The following is a 16,660-nucleotide window of genomic DNA, read 5'->3' as shown; positions in this document are numbered from 1 at the left end:
CCCCCCCTCCTCCTCCCCCCCTTCTCCTCCTCCTCTTAGGGGAGCTGGCAAGCCCACCCGATTTGATAGTCATCCCCCATCCTCTCTTCTTGCAGGTGATGGGCCAGCAAAGGCATGCAGGTTGGTTCTTCAGGTAGCCATTTGGGAGGGAGGCTTTCCAGCTCTTTCTAAATCAGGTCAACAGGGTGGTAGGCTGTTCTATTTCTCATTCCTTCTCTCTCCCATTATGCTTCACAAGGGGGCTTTCAAGGGGATTCTCTGGTGTCCCCTCCCCATCCTTAAAGCCCTTTGAGAACAGGGGAGTAGCATAGGATCCTAGGACTAGAGGCTTAGAGCCAGAAGGTGCCTCCGAGGCCAGCCCACCCCCCTTACTGGACAGATCCCGGGGGAGGGGGAAGAAAAGAGGGAGGGGAGAAGAGAGCCCATGGCATAGAGAAATGAATGTCAGCTTCTAAGCTGGGAGGCCCAGAGTGAAGCCCCAGCACCACTGTATCCAAGCTGAGCATTGAAGGCGAATGATCCCCCGTGTCTGAACTTCAGCTGCCTCGTCTGTAAAGTGGAGATTACGATACTTTCATTAGCCAGGAAAGCTCTTCGTGAGCCCTAATGAGCACAGGAGCCATGGTGAATGTCCAGCACTCTCTGAAAGACGGATGTGGCCAAAGGCCCCTGGAGGGTGACTTTTCTCGGGAATCAGGCTGTGCCAAGGAGCTCATGGTAGACTAACCAGGAATAAGAGTTTGGCCAGAAAGAATCACGTGACAATGTGGACAGTGGAAGGCGTGTTCCTTACCTTGTTGCTGCTATTATATTGTGCCCTTTCTAGACTCCTGGACTAAGCATGCAGAGGCTACTGTTTCTCCTAATGCCTCCCCCCCCAAAAAATAGTTAAAATAAACTCCGTAAGCTCATATCCAAAGTGAGATAAGATTAGCTGCCTGGCCCTTCTCACTCTGGAATCAAAGGTACTCAAGCCCCTAACCTGAAACTTGAAAGCAAAGGAATTGCAAACACCACCTTGCGATCCCTACTCAAGGCCCTCCTTCTGCCCTGGGAGGCCTGAGAACTTCCTTTCAGTCTAAGTAGCTCAAAGGAGAGGCATTAGGAAATATGGATTCCAGCTAACTTTGCCTTTGATTTGTTTAGTAACCAAGGCTGAGAATTTCCAAAACCAGTGAAGGCCGGCCAAAGGTGATGTCGAAACACGAGTAGACGCAGATGTCGGAGTCCAGCGGCCAAGGTTACCCCTAGGACCCCGAAAGCAGGAGCAGCTGCTGCTCTGGGGACCCACCTTCCAGCTGGGGAGGATGCGCCCGTAGGGGTGCAATAGCAGGTCTGAGGATTGCGTTCATGTCCCTAACCCTCGCGGGTAAGGCAGCAGGAAGTGAGCTGAAACATCCCTGGGCCCAAACCAAGGAGACGGAACTTCTAGTCTCTGACACTCACCCACTGTGTGACCTTGGGCAAGTCACTTCACTCCTTATCCATCAAGTGAAGGGGCTGGCCTCAAGGACCCCAGAGGTCCCTCCCAGCTCTACGTCTCTGATCTTAGGAAGGGGAGAGAGCAAATGGGCAGCCTCATGCATGCCTCGTAATTGGAGCTATTAAAGAAAAAACAAATTGAGGTGGGAAAGAGAGAAGAGAGGACATGAAGAGTGGGCCTCATCCCATCCCGGACCAGCGGTGACATTCAACTCCAATGGCCTCAAGGAGAACTCCTCTCATCGGATGGTCTTTGAGCCTCCCCGACTTCCAGAGAGTCCGGGCCTTGCTGGGGATGCCAGTGCTAAGGCTGGTCAGGGCCACGGGCCTCCTGGGAGCCAGCCTGCTGTCAGGACACGCTTGACTCAGCCCAGCCTTCGCCCTTCTCCGAGGCAGAGGCCGCCGTGTCCTGGAACGTGCTCTCGCCATACCGCGGCCCTCTGGCCAGGGACGGGGCTCTGCTCAGCTTCTGAAATGGGCTTGGGTTTACTGGGGAACTTTTTTGGAATGCCAAAAACACAAATCAGCCCATTGGCTCCTTTAACACGTAATACTTGTTCAATCCACTTTCTGGAGAAAAAAATCAAAAACATTATGTGTCTTTTTGTTGTTGTTGTTGTTTAAAAAAAAGTGCTCTTCAAAATTCTGCATGGTCTTCCTTTAAAGGAAAGGAAAGGAAAGGAAAGGAAAGGAAAGGGGCCAGGGCAGCAGCGGCCGCCGTGGTGTCACTTTAAGAAGCTGGTCGTCACCATCAGTCAGTCAATGAGCATTTATTTAGGCCGACCACGTGCCAGGCACTGTGCTAACCCCTAGAGAGAAAAAGAAAGGCAAAAACCCAGGCCTAGCCTTCAGGGAGCTCACGGGCAAATGAAATGAGGCCCAGACCGAAGGATGCAGACGCGGCCAGTCAGCTGCCTTGGCCTGGACAAGAAGAAGAGTCAGCGACGCCCCCAGCGGATGGCGCCTTCTACCACTTTCAGTGTTCACAGGATCACAGGCTTAGAGCAGGAAAGGACCAGGGATGAGCCTTCGTCTAACCCCCCCTCCCATTTTGCAGATGTGAAAACTGAGGCCCCGAAAAATTGCAATACTTGCTCCAGTTGGTATCACTTTGAATAAGCCATAATTTCCTGATGTAGAAACTCCCTTCACTGACTCAGACTGTAACCCTCCCAGTCTCTCTAGATTTAGCCAGGTTCCTCCTTTGATGATAGAAATACAGTCCAACACTGTGCCCATTTCTCAGAGCTGGGGGGACGTATACAAACTTGCACTCCACTGATAGAGCCTTGATTGACAACCTCAGAACCCCAGAATCATATTGAGTCCCAGAGGTGGAAGGACCCTCCATGTCAAGTGGACCTCCAGCCTTGCTTCAAGGCCTCTAGTGAGGGACCACCACTGTCTCCTAAAGGAGTGTGTTCTGGTTTTGGACGGCTCTTAGCATTAGCAAGTCCTGCCTTCCACCCTCAATCTACTGATTTTGAAGCATCTATCCACGGCACCTGGTTCTGCCTTCTGGAGGCAAGCCAAAACACATCTTGTGCTTCTTCCAGAGGCGTCCCTTCCTGTGTGTGAAGACACCCGTCATATCCCTCTGCATCTTCTCTGGGCTCATCCTCCCCATTTCCTTCAGGCAATCCCAGCAGGACGATCTCGAAGCCACTTTGATTGTCCCTCTCTGGGGCTCTCCCCGAGATCATCCAGAAGTGTGGTACCTACAGCTGAACACAGTGCTCCACATGTAGCCTGCCCAGGACAACTTACATCCATCCCTTCCCTCATTGGACATTATGACCCTCTTAACCCAGCACATCCTGAATTCGAACTCGCTTCCTTGGCTGCCAGGTCACTTTGTTGCCTCACGCTGATGTTGCCACACCCTAATCCCCCCTCCACTTCCCCCACCTCATATTTGTCACTCAACCTGCTATTGAATAGGGATTTTCTGGTCTAATAATTATGAAGCCAATTTTTATACCTAAAGAAAAGATTTTACTCAACCTTCTTACACTGCATTGTATTCATTTAGTCCAGAGGTGGTGAACCCCACTTGAGGACGTAGAGGGCCACATGTGGCCTCAAGGCCTCAGATTCCCCACCCCCAATTTAGTCTACTGTTTATGTTGCAGAGATCTTTTTGGCTCAGATTCCATCTTCCGGTGCTTTACTTAAGCCACAAATTGAATAAGTGAATTGAATAGTAATAATGGTGATCATTACGACATCTGACACTTATATGGTGCTTTAAGATGTGCAAAGAGCCTTATATTTGATGCTCACAATGACCCTATGAGGTGGGTAAGATTATTATACCCATTTTACAAATAAGAAAATTAGGGGAGAGAGAGAGAGAGAGAGAGAGAGAGACTGAGACTTCCCCAGGGTCACACAGGTAATAACAGTCTAAGGCATAGATTGATCTCAAGTTCTATGCCTTTATCCAAGTCATTGCTAAGAAAGTTAAATAACTGTGGGCCAAGAACATCGACAAAACTACTACATGATTCAAGGTCAAGAATGTTGATCCCTGGGGCACTCCATGAGAGGCTTCTAGCCAAACTGACATAGACTTTTTAATGAGAATTCAGCTGGTTCTAAATTCATCTGACTTGAATGTCTCCTATCCCACACTTCTCCATCTTGTCCACAAACGAAGAACAGGAGAGATGTTGTCAAAAGCTCTGCTGAGAATGAGCTACATTTTTTCTGCAGCAATCCCCTAATCACCAGGTTAGGCACACCACCCAAAAGGAAATGGATCTAATCACCTTTTCCTTAGGAAGCCTGGCTATTGCCAAGTCAGTCAATAAATATTTATGAAGCACCTACTGTGTGCTGGACATTGTCTAATAAGCACTGGGGATTAAAAAAAAAGGGGGCAAAAGACAGTCCCCGCCCTCAAGGAACTCAGAGTTTATTGGGGAAAACAACACATAAGAAAAAGATAAAAAGCCTGGGGGGAGGGAAAGGAAGAAGGGTGTCCTGTATAGGGGATACAATGAAGTCCAGACAACTCGAGGGACGGGAAAAGGGATGGCTGGCCTGGGCACACTCCTCAAATGGAGGATCTGGGAGGAGAGGTCTTGGTGGTCACTGACAAAATGGGGTAGGTACACCTGCAGGACCTGCCTGGGCTGTGGTAAGGCTCATCTGAGCTCCTGGAACCAAAGCCCTCCAGATGCTCAATCCCAATGACCAAGGTTGGCCCTAGAGAAAAGTGGAGTCAACATGCCTTCTTCCTTCCATTGAAGACACAGGAGACTCTGGGTGTGAAATACTGAATACACTGCCTGACCCAGTCATTGTGGTGATTAGTTTTGTTTAACTGTGGTAGTCTTTGCTACAAGGAAAGGCTGGATGGTTGAGGGGTGGGGTTGAGGGGATACATTTAGGAATGAATGTGGGAGCCAAAGATGGCTTGGGCTTCCTGGCTGTCATGTCACACTACTGACTCATGTCGAGTGAGCAGTCCTCTCCAGCCGCCAAGTCTTTTCCACCCAAGTTACTTTCCAGCTCTGACTTTCCTACAAAAATGGTTCCTTGATGCAAATGTCAGATTTTACTTGAAGCCCCATTATATTTCATTAGACAAGATTTAAAAAAAGAAAAAAAAACAGTAGTGATATAAAAACAAAAGAAAGACCCCCATTCAAAAAAGTTAGATAGATAGATACATAGATGAACATTTTAAATAAACAGAAAAGAATTTCTCTGAGTTTGAAATGGGCCATGTTTTTGGTGGCCTCAGAACGCCTCGACAGTGAATGCCAAGATGAGCTAGGTCTTTCTCTCCTTTATGCTGGATGCAACTCAACAATTCTGGGAGCATAAAAGAGGAGGCATTACCTATGGAGAAGAGAGAAACATCTGCTGTGATTCTGATGCTCTCGTTACCCACTTCTTACAGGCTCAGGGACTTTCTTCCTTTATGCTCCCAATATGAACCAAAAATAGATTCTGAGAAAAAAAATGATACTATGACTTATTGCTGAGGCTTTCCTTTGTCAAATCACTCCACTCCTCTGAGACTCATCTGTCAAAAAGGGTGAGTAAGACCCACATTCTTAAACTCACAAGGTTGTGGTGAGGAAAGAACCACATAGAAATGGAAGTTATGGAAGGTGAAGCCAAGATGGCAGATGAGCAGGAGGTATAGCAAGCCCCACCTCCATCCTTCAAATTCCTCCAAACAGATCTAGAAAACTCACCAGACCAAGTCCTGATGGGGATAAGAAAAAAATCATAGTAAGTCATTTTTCTAGCCCAGGTCAGCCTAGGGGGACAGACAGAGAGGTCTGTGGACACTAGGGAAAGATCTGGCCAGAAACACACCCCATGTGCATACTCCAGTGTAGGGAGAGAGAATGAGACTCTGTACCAGGGCAAGAGGAGGTCTCAGACTCATAACTACACGCAGAGTTTGGGAACAGGTGTCAAATGGCAATTTTTGTCAACCCATTCTCCAGTTTTGGATCACAGATCCAGGGCAGAATGAAAAGAAGACCTGAGCCCCAGAGGTGGCCTTCCTGAGTATGGAGTGGTCACAGATCCTAGAGCAAAGCAAGGTCTCAGCTCTAGCTCCTAGCCCAGTCTGAAGCCTTCAGTAAAATAATCAGGGCAGGAATCCCAAAGCAAAGCGGAACCTTGTTATGCCTCTCTGAACCAGTAGAACTTCCCAGCTGGATGAATGTGGCCAAGTCTAGCAGCAGTCTGCCATTACTTAAACCTAAACCCTAGTCAGGAACTTGTAGAGTTCAAACTAGGGCAGGGCAGTGATTAGACTCTGCCCTGTATCAGAACATTTGGGGAGTATGGAAAGCTTGCAGGTCCCCAGCCTGAGCTGTCCTGGAATAGCAACATAGTCACTACTTCAAGAAAGTAGCTATAGGGCCAGCCCAGAACCTCCCTCCAAAGTTGTACAGAGCCCAGCTCCAAAATCAAGTCTAAAAAGTCAGGAAGTGGACTGGAAGGATGGACAAACAAAGAAAGAAGCCCACCATAAAAAGCTATTATGGCAACAGGGGTGCTCAAGACACAAACTAAGAAGAAAAGGACTTTGGAACATCTACAAGCAAAATATCAAAGCAAAACAGTTTTGGCACAAGGTCACCTGGACTTCTAAAAGAGATGAAGCAAGAGGTTTTCGAGGTTTTTTAAGAGTTTAGAAATGGTTTTATAAATGAAGTAAAGAAAAAATTAGAAAAGAATGAGAATCTTAGAAGAAAGAACTGGAAAGGGAATTAAGAGTTTGGCACAAGAGGTACAAAACCTGCCCAAGCAATAAACTCCCTGACAATTAGAATGAATCCAACAGAAGCCAAAAACTCTATGAGACAGCAAGAAATATTAAAACAAAGTCAAAATGCTGAAAAAGTAGAAGATATAGGTATCTCACAGCAAAAAAAAAAAATGACCTGGAAAACAGATAGAGGAGAAAAATCTAAAAATCATTTGAACTGATAATCTAATGCCATAAAAAACCACACAAACCCCCAAAAAGGCAACATTAAAATAACAAAGCTGTCTCTTAGAACCAGAGGGTACACACAATTTAGCAGCCACCACTGAAGAAGTAGAAAGCTTGGAATATGATATTCCAGAAGGCAAAAGATATAGGTTTACAACTGAGAATAACTTACCCAGCAAAATTGAGCATAATCCTATAGAGAAAAAACAGACCTTTAATGAAACAGAAGATTTCCTAGAATTCCTGATAAAAAGACCAGAGCTGCAGAGAAACTCTAAACTTCAAACACAGGACTTAAGAGAATCATAAAAAAATGTATAAAGGGCTAAACAAGAATAAACTGATTTTATTCAAATATAGGAAGATGACACATATATTCCCTCTGAATTCTATTATCATCAGATATCATAGAGGGAATTTAATTAAACAGAAGGCCTGAGAATGGTTCCATCATGTTGTGATAATCTTAAAAGAGTGGAAAGAGAGGAGAAGGAGGAGGAAAAGGAAAGTAAGGGGAAAAGGGAAAGGGAAAGGGAAAAACCTGGAAAGACTTACATGAACTGATGCAGAGTGAGGTAAACAAAACCAGAAGAACGTTTTACACAATAACAGCAACATTGTAACAAATGTCACATACAATAACAGCAACCTTGTAACAATGATCAACTATGAATGACTCAGCTACTTTCCGCAATACACTGATCCAAGACAATCCTATAGGACTGCTGACGAAGCCGACTATCGCCCTCCATAGAAGTAACCGATATTGATTGACTACAAACTGAAGCAGGCTACTTTACACTTTCCTGCTTTCATTTATTTTCTTTTATTTGGTTTTTCTTGTACAAAATGACTAATGTGGAAATGTTTTACATGATTGCTCATGTACAACCTATATGTGATTGCTTACCATCTCAGGGAGGGGGAAGGGGAAGGAGGGAGAGAGAGAATTTGGAACTCAAAACTTTAAATAAAAATGATTAAAAATTGGAGAAAAAAAATTTAAAAAAAACAAGGCAGTCCCAGCCCTCAAGGATTTTCCAGCCTAGTGGGACAGAAAAGGCATGGTTTTGAGCTGGAAGGGACCTTAGAGCTCACTTGAACCATGATTCACCAAGATTTTGTCATGAAGGAAAGAAAGACCAAGCCTTCTGTGGAGGAAATCCATTCGCCAATGACCATTGGCACCAGCTCTTCTACAAGTTCTCTCCGAGAGCTATCTGGGGCTCTGAGAGATGAACTAAGTCACTTAGGGTCCTATGGCCAGAGAGCATGACTTGAATTTTGAGCTGTCCTGGCTTGGAGACCTACTCTCCATCTCCTACACCAGGCTGCCTCTCCTATAGGTACTTCTAAGTCATACAGTTAATTATAATGTAGTGGAGACTTGGATCTGCACTTTGGAAGGGCAAATGAAGAAAGCAAAGTTGTGAAGAGATCCCTTTTGTCTGGGGCAATCAGGGAAAACTTCAATGGAAAGGTGGCATTTGACGGACCCCATGAACAATGGGTAAAATTCACACAGACAGAAAGGGGAGAGGGAGAAAAGGAAATAGAGGCAGAAGGAACAGTGTGACCAAAGGCACAGAGGTGGGAAAGTGCACGATGTGTTGAAAAACTAATGAGGATGATCATTAGTCTGGAGCGTAGCTTTGTGAAGGAGAGTCATAGGAGGTAAGTCTGGAAAGTGCATCTGGAGCATTTGGCCTGCCAGTCTAGAGTTTGAATATTTGTCCAGAGGCCATTTGAGGCTGTTGGGGTGTTGTGGGGGAGGAATGATTATATGATAAAAGTCAAACAAATAAATAAATGGATGGCTCCCACCAGGCAAGAAGGCTGCCAATCCCTTCACCAGGGCATCAGATAAGCCTTCAGACAGCTCGACCTCATCACTCCACAGCTCTCTTCCCCCATGACCTATCTTCACAGCTCCCCTGCTTTACCCTGTGATTCTGGCTCAGGCAGCCTCCAATGTAGCTTTGCCTTTCATTAATCCCGCTCAGCTGAGCTGTCTCCTCTTCATATCCCAATATGGGGCAACTGGCTTCAGACCACCAGCTTGGCTCCATTTATTTCCACCTCTCAAACTCAATTCCTAGATTTCCGGTGTCTCCCCTGACCCCGGCCAGACGTCCAGTCATGACAGCAGCTAGCAGACTCGGGGATTCTGTGCTTTGGGCCTCACTGACGCTGGTAGGACTGCTCACCCAATTAGTGCTGTTTCAGCTGCCTCCCTCCAGGTCCTGACAAGTAGCAGGTTTAGACTGGAGGTCCAGTTCAAAGCTGGAGGCGTCTCTTCAGAAACCCATGATACGGCTAGGAACAAATACAGTGTAATAAGAAGATAGATTGTTGACAGCAAAAAAACTTCTTGATATGAAATCTCTCTGATGTCTAAGACATATAGGAAACCACTGACTAAGTGAGATCATATGTATGAAGCATGTTGCAAACCTTAAAGCACTATATAAATGTTAAAGATTATCATTAGAATGCTAGGCCTGGAGCCTGAGGTCAAATCCAACCTCAGACATTTCCTATCTGCATGACTCTGGGCAAGTCCCTTCACTTCTGTCTGCCTCAGTTTCCTCAACTGTAAAATGGGGATCGTAACAGCACCTATCTCACAGGGTTGTTGTCGGGATCAAATGAGATAATATTTGTAAAGGGCCTAGCACAGTAGCCTGGCACATAGTAAGTGCTTAATAAATAGCTATTCCCTTCCTTCCTTTTCCCTCCTTCCTTCCTTCTATATATAAGACAGGGAATAAGTGCCTTCTAACCTGTGGTGTCCAGTAACCATGGTGAATGAGGAGGTGGAGGAGAAGAGCTGTTTAATTTGAAGTACTCCCTTTTCCCCTCATTAGTAAAATCGTGTTTCATTGTATTTTGTGGTTCACAAGTATCTCCTTGTGTCCTGACACCGAGCCTGATCACTGGACTAGCCCAACACACACCTTATGGAGGTCAAAGGCCAAAGAAGGGGATCCACATTCCACAGAACACTTAGTGCGGCCTCTTTTGTGGCAGCTGAGAACAGCAAAGCCAGCGCCCACCTCCCTGAAGACGCCAAACAAGGGGCGCCGCACGAATGTCACGGCGACTCCAGAAGTGTGGGAGGGCTCCTGGCAACTGACGTAAGGTGCAGCACAGAACCGGGTGACGCATGCCGAGCTAAACAACACCAGCAGCAATGGACGTGAACAAAGGAGTGAACTTGGTGCCGTTTGGATGTCTAAGCTCCCCTCCAAGAAGTGCTGCCTTCATCGCACAGGCGGGAGGCAGGCGGCGTCCTGTCACGAGTGGCCAGGGGCTGTGGTTGGTTTCGATGGTCTGCTTTCTTCATTTTCAGTCACGAGGGAAGGCCCACTGGTAGGCAGACAGGTCAGAAGCACTTCCTGTGTGCCAGGCACTGCGAGAAGTGCTGAGGACACATTGGTTGTCCTTCGTTCTCGAAGAAGATCCAAATGCCATCATTCTGCTAGAGTCAAGTGACAATGGGTCCCACTGTGGCTGATCAGACCGATAGGAGCTCAGAATGCTCTACCACAGGTTGGGCACAAATGGTCAGTGGGAACATTTAGGGTGGATTCTCTAAACTGGTGCATCTCATGTTTCTTTTGAGCTGCTTCAATTCTGCTTTGCTCGCAGAGCACAGTGCCTTCTCTGATGAGGGCACGCCATGCTGAGCAGTCCTGCGCCAGGGTGTCCCATGTCTCACCATTGATTTCAAAGTTCCTAAGAGAGACCTTGGGAGTGTCCTTGTATCTCTTCTTCTGACCGCCATGTGAGCATCTGCCTTGTGTGAGCTCTCCATAAAACAGTCTTTTTGGCAAGCAAACATTTGGCATTTGAACAATGCGGCCAGCCCATTGGAGTTGCACTCTCTAAAGCAGAGTTTAATTTAGTTTAGTTCAAGAAATGACCTCAGTGTCTGGTACCTTATCCTACCAGGTGGTCTTCAGACTCTTCCTAAGACAAGTCAAATGGAAGCAATTTAGTTTCCTGGTATGGCACTGGTAGACTGTCCGGGTTTCACAGGCATACAACAATGAAGTCAGCACAAGGACTCAGTAGACCTTCAGTGTGGTATCAGTCTAATACCTCTTCTCTCCCCATACTTTCCTTTGGAGCCTCCCAAACACTGAGCTAGCTCTGGCAATGCATGTGTCAACCTCATTGACAACATGTACATCCCTAGAAAGTACACTGCCAAGGTAAGTGAACTTATCCACAGTATTCAAAACTTCTCCACTTGCAAAAAAAAAAAAAAAAAAAAAAAAAAAGGAAAAACTGACCCTGCCCTCAAGGAGCTTACATTCTAAAAGGAGAAGACAACACACGAATAGGAGCTAAAAGGGAGTGGGGAGAGAAAGGCATGCATCTGGGGCACCTTGACGACATCAGAAAGGTCCAAAGCATAGGTAAGGGGGAAAAGAAGGCTGGTTAGAAATGGAAGCATGAGGAGGAACTTGCCAGTGGAGAAGGGGGTCAGCCTGGCAGAGGGCTATCCCAGGTGAGAGGGCCCCAGAAGTAGCTGACACTTCAGGGTGACACGGACAGTTCCAGGGTGAGATCTTAGCTGAGGCAGAGCATTGATGTCCAGAAAATCTGAAGTGCAACTGGGCAGAGAATGAAATTTGACACACCTGGGACCATCCTCACTGGCCAGAGTCATATATCTGGAAAGGAAGGTAATGTATAAACAAAAGGCATCAGTAAAAAAATGTGAACGCAAGTACGGAATGATTGGGGATCCCAAGACCCCAAATTTACAGCTGCGGGTGGCCTTAGAAGTCAACCAATCAACAAGCATTTACTAAGTGCCTAGTATGTGCTCATCAGAGGCATCCCGGGGCAGCAGATAGACTGACTTTGGAGCCAGGAGGACCTGGGGTCAAGCACTTCTTCTGACATATGCCAGCTCTAGGACTCGGGCTCTGGGACTATCATTCTCTAAACAACTCTCAGAGATGATAGGGTTAAGTTTCATGGTCCCTCCTCAAAAAAAGAAATATAAAAATGTACATCCCTGACTCCTTTGCAAAGGTGGAGGTTCACAAGTAACATGCCATACTGCATGTAAAAGCAAGAGGGGGTTTTTTAATGTGTTTATCAGTTTTCTTGATTTCTTTTTCTTTTTGAAAAATATTCAAATGAAATAACATTTGTTTAAAAAAATGCTATGGTAGGGGATATAAATGTTTATTCCCTTCTCTCCCCCTTTTAAAAATTCTTTGTTCTAACGGATGACTCTGGGGCAGCTGGGTGGTGCAGTGGATAGAATGTGAGGCCTGGAGTCAGGAAGACTCATTTTCATCAGTTCGGATCTGGCCTCAGACACTTACTAGATGTGTGACCCTGGGCCAGTCACTTTACCCTACTTTCCTCAGTTTCCTTGTCTATAAAATGAGCTGGAGAAGGAAATGGCAAACCCTTCCAGTATCTTCGCCAAGAAAACTTATGGAATCATGGAGAGTCAAACATGACTGAAATGACTGAACAACAACAACAATAGCTCTCTTTAGTGAGAAGCTTACTATAAGAAACTGAGGCAATGTCAAAACAAATAATATCAATTAAAATGTATTAAATGTTTTAAAAGACTATGAATTACATAGAAAGCACTGACCTTTCTTGGTGGCAGGGGAGGAGTTCCCCATACTATTGTTTCTCAAAGGGTGGTCTGGGGGGCCCTGAGACTTTTTCAGGGGGTCCTCAAGACCAAAACTAGTTTCCTTAGACATTTTAATTTCTAAAACATCAACTACTGCTAGATATCTTACATAAACAAAAGTTCTCAAGAAGATTCTCAATAATTTTGGAGTACAAGGGGCTTCTGAGACCAAGCAGTTGAGGATTGTTGCTCCATACCAGAGAAGGCAGAGAGCCTGGCCTTGCTCCTACCCCTATGTGGCAAGCACGGTGGTAGACATTGGGAAGAGAAATAGAAAGGATGAGGCAGTCCTACTCTCAAGGGGTTTCTCTGTAAATGGGGAAGACAACAAATACAGCCATGTCCTGTAAAGCCCTATGACTCAAGGGACGCTTTCTGACATGAGGGTCGCAAGGGCTTGAGACCCCATTGAAAACTCTAAACCAATGCGAGTCTTTGTGAGACAGCGGGGTGTGGGGGACCAGGCACCAGACTTGGAGTCAGGAAGATATGGATTCAGACCCCTGGGCAGGTCCCATAGCCCAGCTTTGCCTCATCTGTAAAATGAGGGATTCGGGCTTGACTCCTCTGAGGTCCCTTCTGGGTCTAAACTTGTGATCCTATGAGAGGAATCGAATCCACAAGAGAAGCAGACTTAGTGCACTTTTTTGGTCGTAGCCCAAGGAAGAGGCTATGAAGTGCAGGGCTCAAAAGCAGAATGAATCTATCCCCCCGAGGGCCCCATTTCCCTGCCTGGCGCTGCAGATGTGCACACATTCCAGGCATCCACAGAAATGTCCCAAGTCCCCGGTTATTTCCCTCGCATCCCATCATTCCCATTTTTATGCTAAGCATCTGTTTAGGAAGAGACCCACAGCAAGCAATTGATGGAGACACCACTTATGAGCTGCTGAATCCTCCGCGGCTTCTCCTCAAATCTCTCCCCATTTTCTCTTCATCGACACCACCCCCTGAAACCTCCAGAGACCCCCAACACCTCTGTCAGCAGCGGTTCTAAAGCTAAGCAGACCGCACTGTCCGTCGGTCAAGGATGCGGGTGCTCATTGCAAAAGCATCTGGTGTTTTCTTGAATTCTCGGAGAGAGATAGTCAGCCAAAACATTCAGAACTAGCCAATTTAAAGAATTCATGATGGAGAAGCTTAAACCTCATCATAAATCAAGGGGGAGAGAGAGTGAAGAGGTGAAAAGAGCCTGATTCTAATCATCTCTGTGTGACATTGGGTATGTTGCTTGACCTCCCTGGGCCTCAGCTTCTTCCTCGGCAAAATAGTCACCCCTCATCCTTCCACTTCCTAGAAATGCAAGGTGGATGAAGCACAAGACAGTGAAACTAGTTGGCTTCAAGGCCCATTCTGCTACCACGTGGCCCTATGACCATGGCAAGTCACTTTGCCTAAGTTAGATCTGTTATACTCATCTTCAAAATGGGTACAGTAACAATCATACTACCTGGCTCTATGTTTGTGTGAGAAGTATTCTGCCAACCTTAGAGGATTATAGAAAAATGTGAGTTATTGTTAAATATCAGTAAAATCTCTCTTCTGTCCTCTTAACCATCCTCCCATTGAGCCAACATAAGGATTTATGTTGGATCTATTTTATACTTTTATTTAATATTTTTATTTGTTAATTTATTGTTTTTTTATTTATATATAATTTATATTTATTTGTGTATATATTTATATATATATATTTATTGTTTTTATAATTAATTAATTTATTAAATTATTCTATCTAATACTTTTAAAATATTGACTATAAATGATAAGCATGAAAACAGTGTTAGTGATACTCTCTCATGAGGCGATAGTCATTTGGCCATTCAGTCAACAAAAATGTGTCAGGGTGGGCATACACAGACAAAAGGAAAAAATTCTCTGCCCTCAAAGAGCTTCCTTTACTGGACAAGAAACTCTGGGAAGCCAGAGAAGTAAATAAGTCATGGGGCTAGGGCCCGGCCCTGTGATTTCATGGCTATAGGGAGCTTCCACAATGGAAAAGCTCCTCCAACAATACATGTTGGAACCTGCTCTGTGACCTAGAGTCTGAGAAGGCTACTGGAGCCCCGAGAGATGGAGGGACTTGCCAGAGTCACACATCCAGTACATGTCAAAGGCAGTACTTGAACTCAGGTCCTCCTCTCTCTGAGGCCGACTCTTCATCTACCATTACACCAACCCACTTCTTAGGTGCTAAAGGTACAAAGATGAATCATAAGAGTCCTTGCTGTCTTCAAGGACCTTACAGTCTATAGAGAAGATATGACGTGAAAACAAGGGATGACAATGTAAGACAAGAAAAGTGGGGCCAAAGGCAGAGTCAGCCAAAGTTCACTTTGAGGAAAATGTGAAAAGGGAGAAAATACTTTCATCTCAGGCAGCATGAGAGAAGGCTTCTTAGGAAGAGGCAATACCTAGCTGAGCCTTGAAGGGAAAAAGAAAAAGGATTGTGAAAGGTAGGTATGAGAGAGGGAGAGCTTTCAAGCATTAAAAAGAGATTTGCAAATACACAGAGTTAGGAGATCAAATGCTGAGTCTAGAGAACAATTAATATACCAACTTGGCTGGAATGTAGAGCACAAGGGGGAAATGTAATATAAGTCTGCAAAAGGTGCTCCCTTCAATAGCCCAGATCCAATTGTTGGAATGACGCAGAAGAGATTCACAGGGACCCTATGGAAAGAGGACAAACAAATTCGTGAAGTCTTCCATAATTTAGAGAAAACCAAGCAAGTAGCCCAGTGTTCAATAAATCCAAAAGACTCTGACTACTGTGGTAAGGAACAACTATTTGGCAAAAACTGCTGGAGAAACTAGACAGTAGGCTGGTAGAAACCAGGTGTATACCAACATCTTACACCATATACCAAGATAAGCTCCTGGGTCCATGACTAAGACACAGAGAGTGACATTATAAACAAATCAGAGGAACAGAAAAGAAATTATCTTTCAGAGCTATGCATGGGTGAAAAGCTCAGGGATGAAGGATTCGAGGTGATAAAATGAACAATTTTTATTCAATAAAATTACTAAAGTTTTGCACAAATAAAACCAATGCAGCTAAAATTAGAAGGGAAACAATTAGCTGGGAAAGAATCTTTGCATCATTTCTTTGACTTTTATCGTTCCCAAGATACATAAGGAACTGATTCAAATTTATAAGAATAAAAACCACCCCTAATTTATAAGTGGGCAAATAATGTAAATATGCAGTTTTCAAAGGAAGAAATCCAGACTACCAATAGTCATATGTAAAATGCTGCAAATCACTAATAATTAGAGAAATTGAAATAAAAACATCTCTAAAGTTCTGCCTCAGGTCAATCAGATTGGCAAAAGTGACAAAATAGGAAAATGACAAATGCTGGTGGGGAAAACACATGCACTAATACGTTGTTGGTGAAACTGAATCCATCCATCTATTCTGGAATGCAATTTGGATCAAAGTCAAGAAGTCACTGAACTGCCAATACCTGGTGCTGTAGCAATTCCTCTACTGGGTCTATAATCCCAAAGAGATCAAAGAAAGAAAAAAATTACTTCTATATACAAAAATACTTATAACAGCTCTTTTCATAGTAACCAAAAACTGGAAATTAAAGAAGTGTCCATTAAATAAGGATGGGCTGAATAAATTATTTTATATAAATGTAATAGAATATTATCATAACATAAAAAATTATGAAGGGAAACCGGTGGCAGTGAATAGAGTGCCAGGCAAAGAGTCAGGAGGACTCCTCTTCCTGAGTTCAAATCCAGCCTCAGACGCTGACCAGCTGTGTGACCTTGGGCAAGTCACTTAACCCTGTTTGCCTCAGTTCTTTCATCTGTAAAATGAGCTGGAAAAGAAAACCATTCCAGTATCTTTGCCAAGAAAACTTCAAATGAGGTCACAAAGAGTCTGATATGACTAAAATGAGTGAACAGAGATTATGCAAAGGGTGGTTTTGGAGGAACCTGGGAAGACTTGTAGGAACTGATGCAGAGTAAAGTGAGTAGAACCAGGAGAACAATTTATATAATAACATCAT

Source organism: Vombatus ursinus, unplaced genomic scaffold (assembly GCF_900497805.2).
Source record: "Vombatus ursinus unplaced genomic scaffold, bare-nosed wombat genome assembly UNPS02012901.1, whole genome shotgun sequence".
NCBI lineage: Eukaryota > Metazoa > Chordata > Mammalia > Diprotodontia > Vombatidae > Vombatus > Vombatus ursinus.
The sequence above is the reverse complement of the archived record's forward strand: the minus strand, read 5'-3'. Positions refer to the sequence as shown.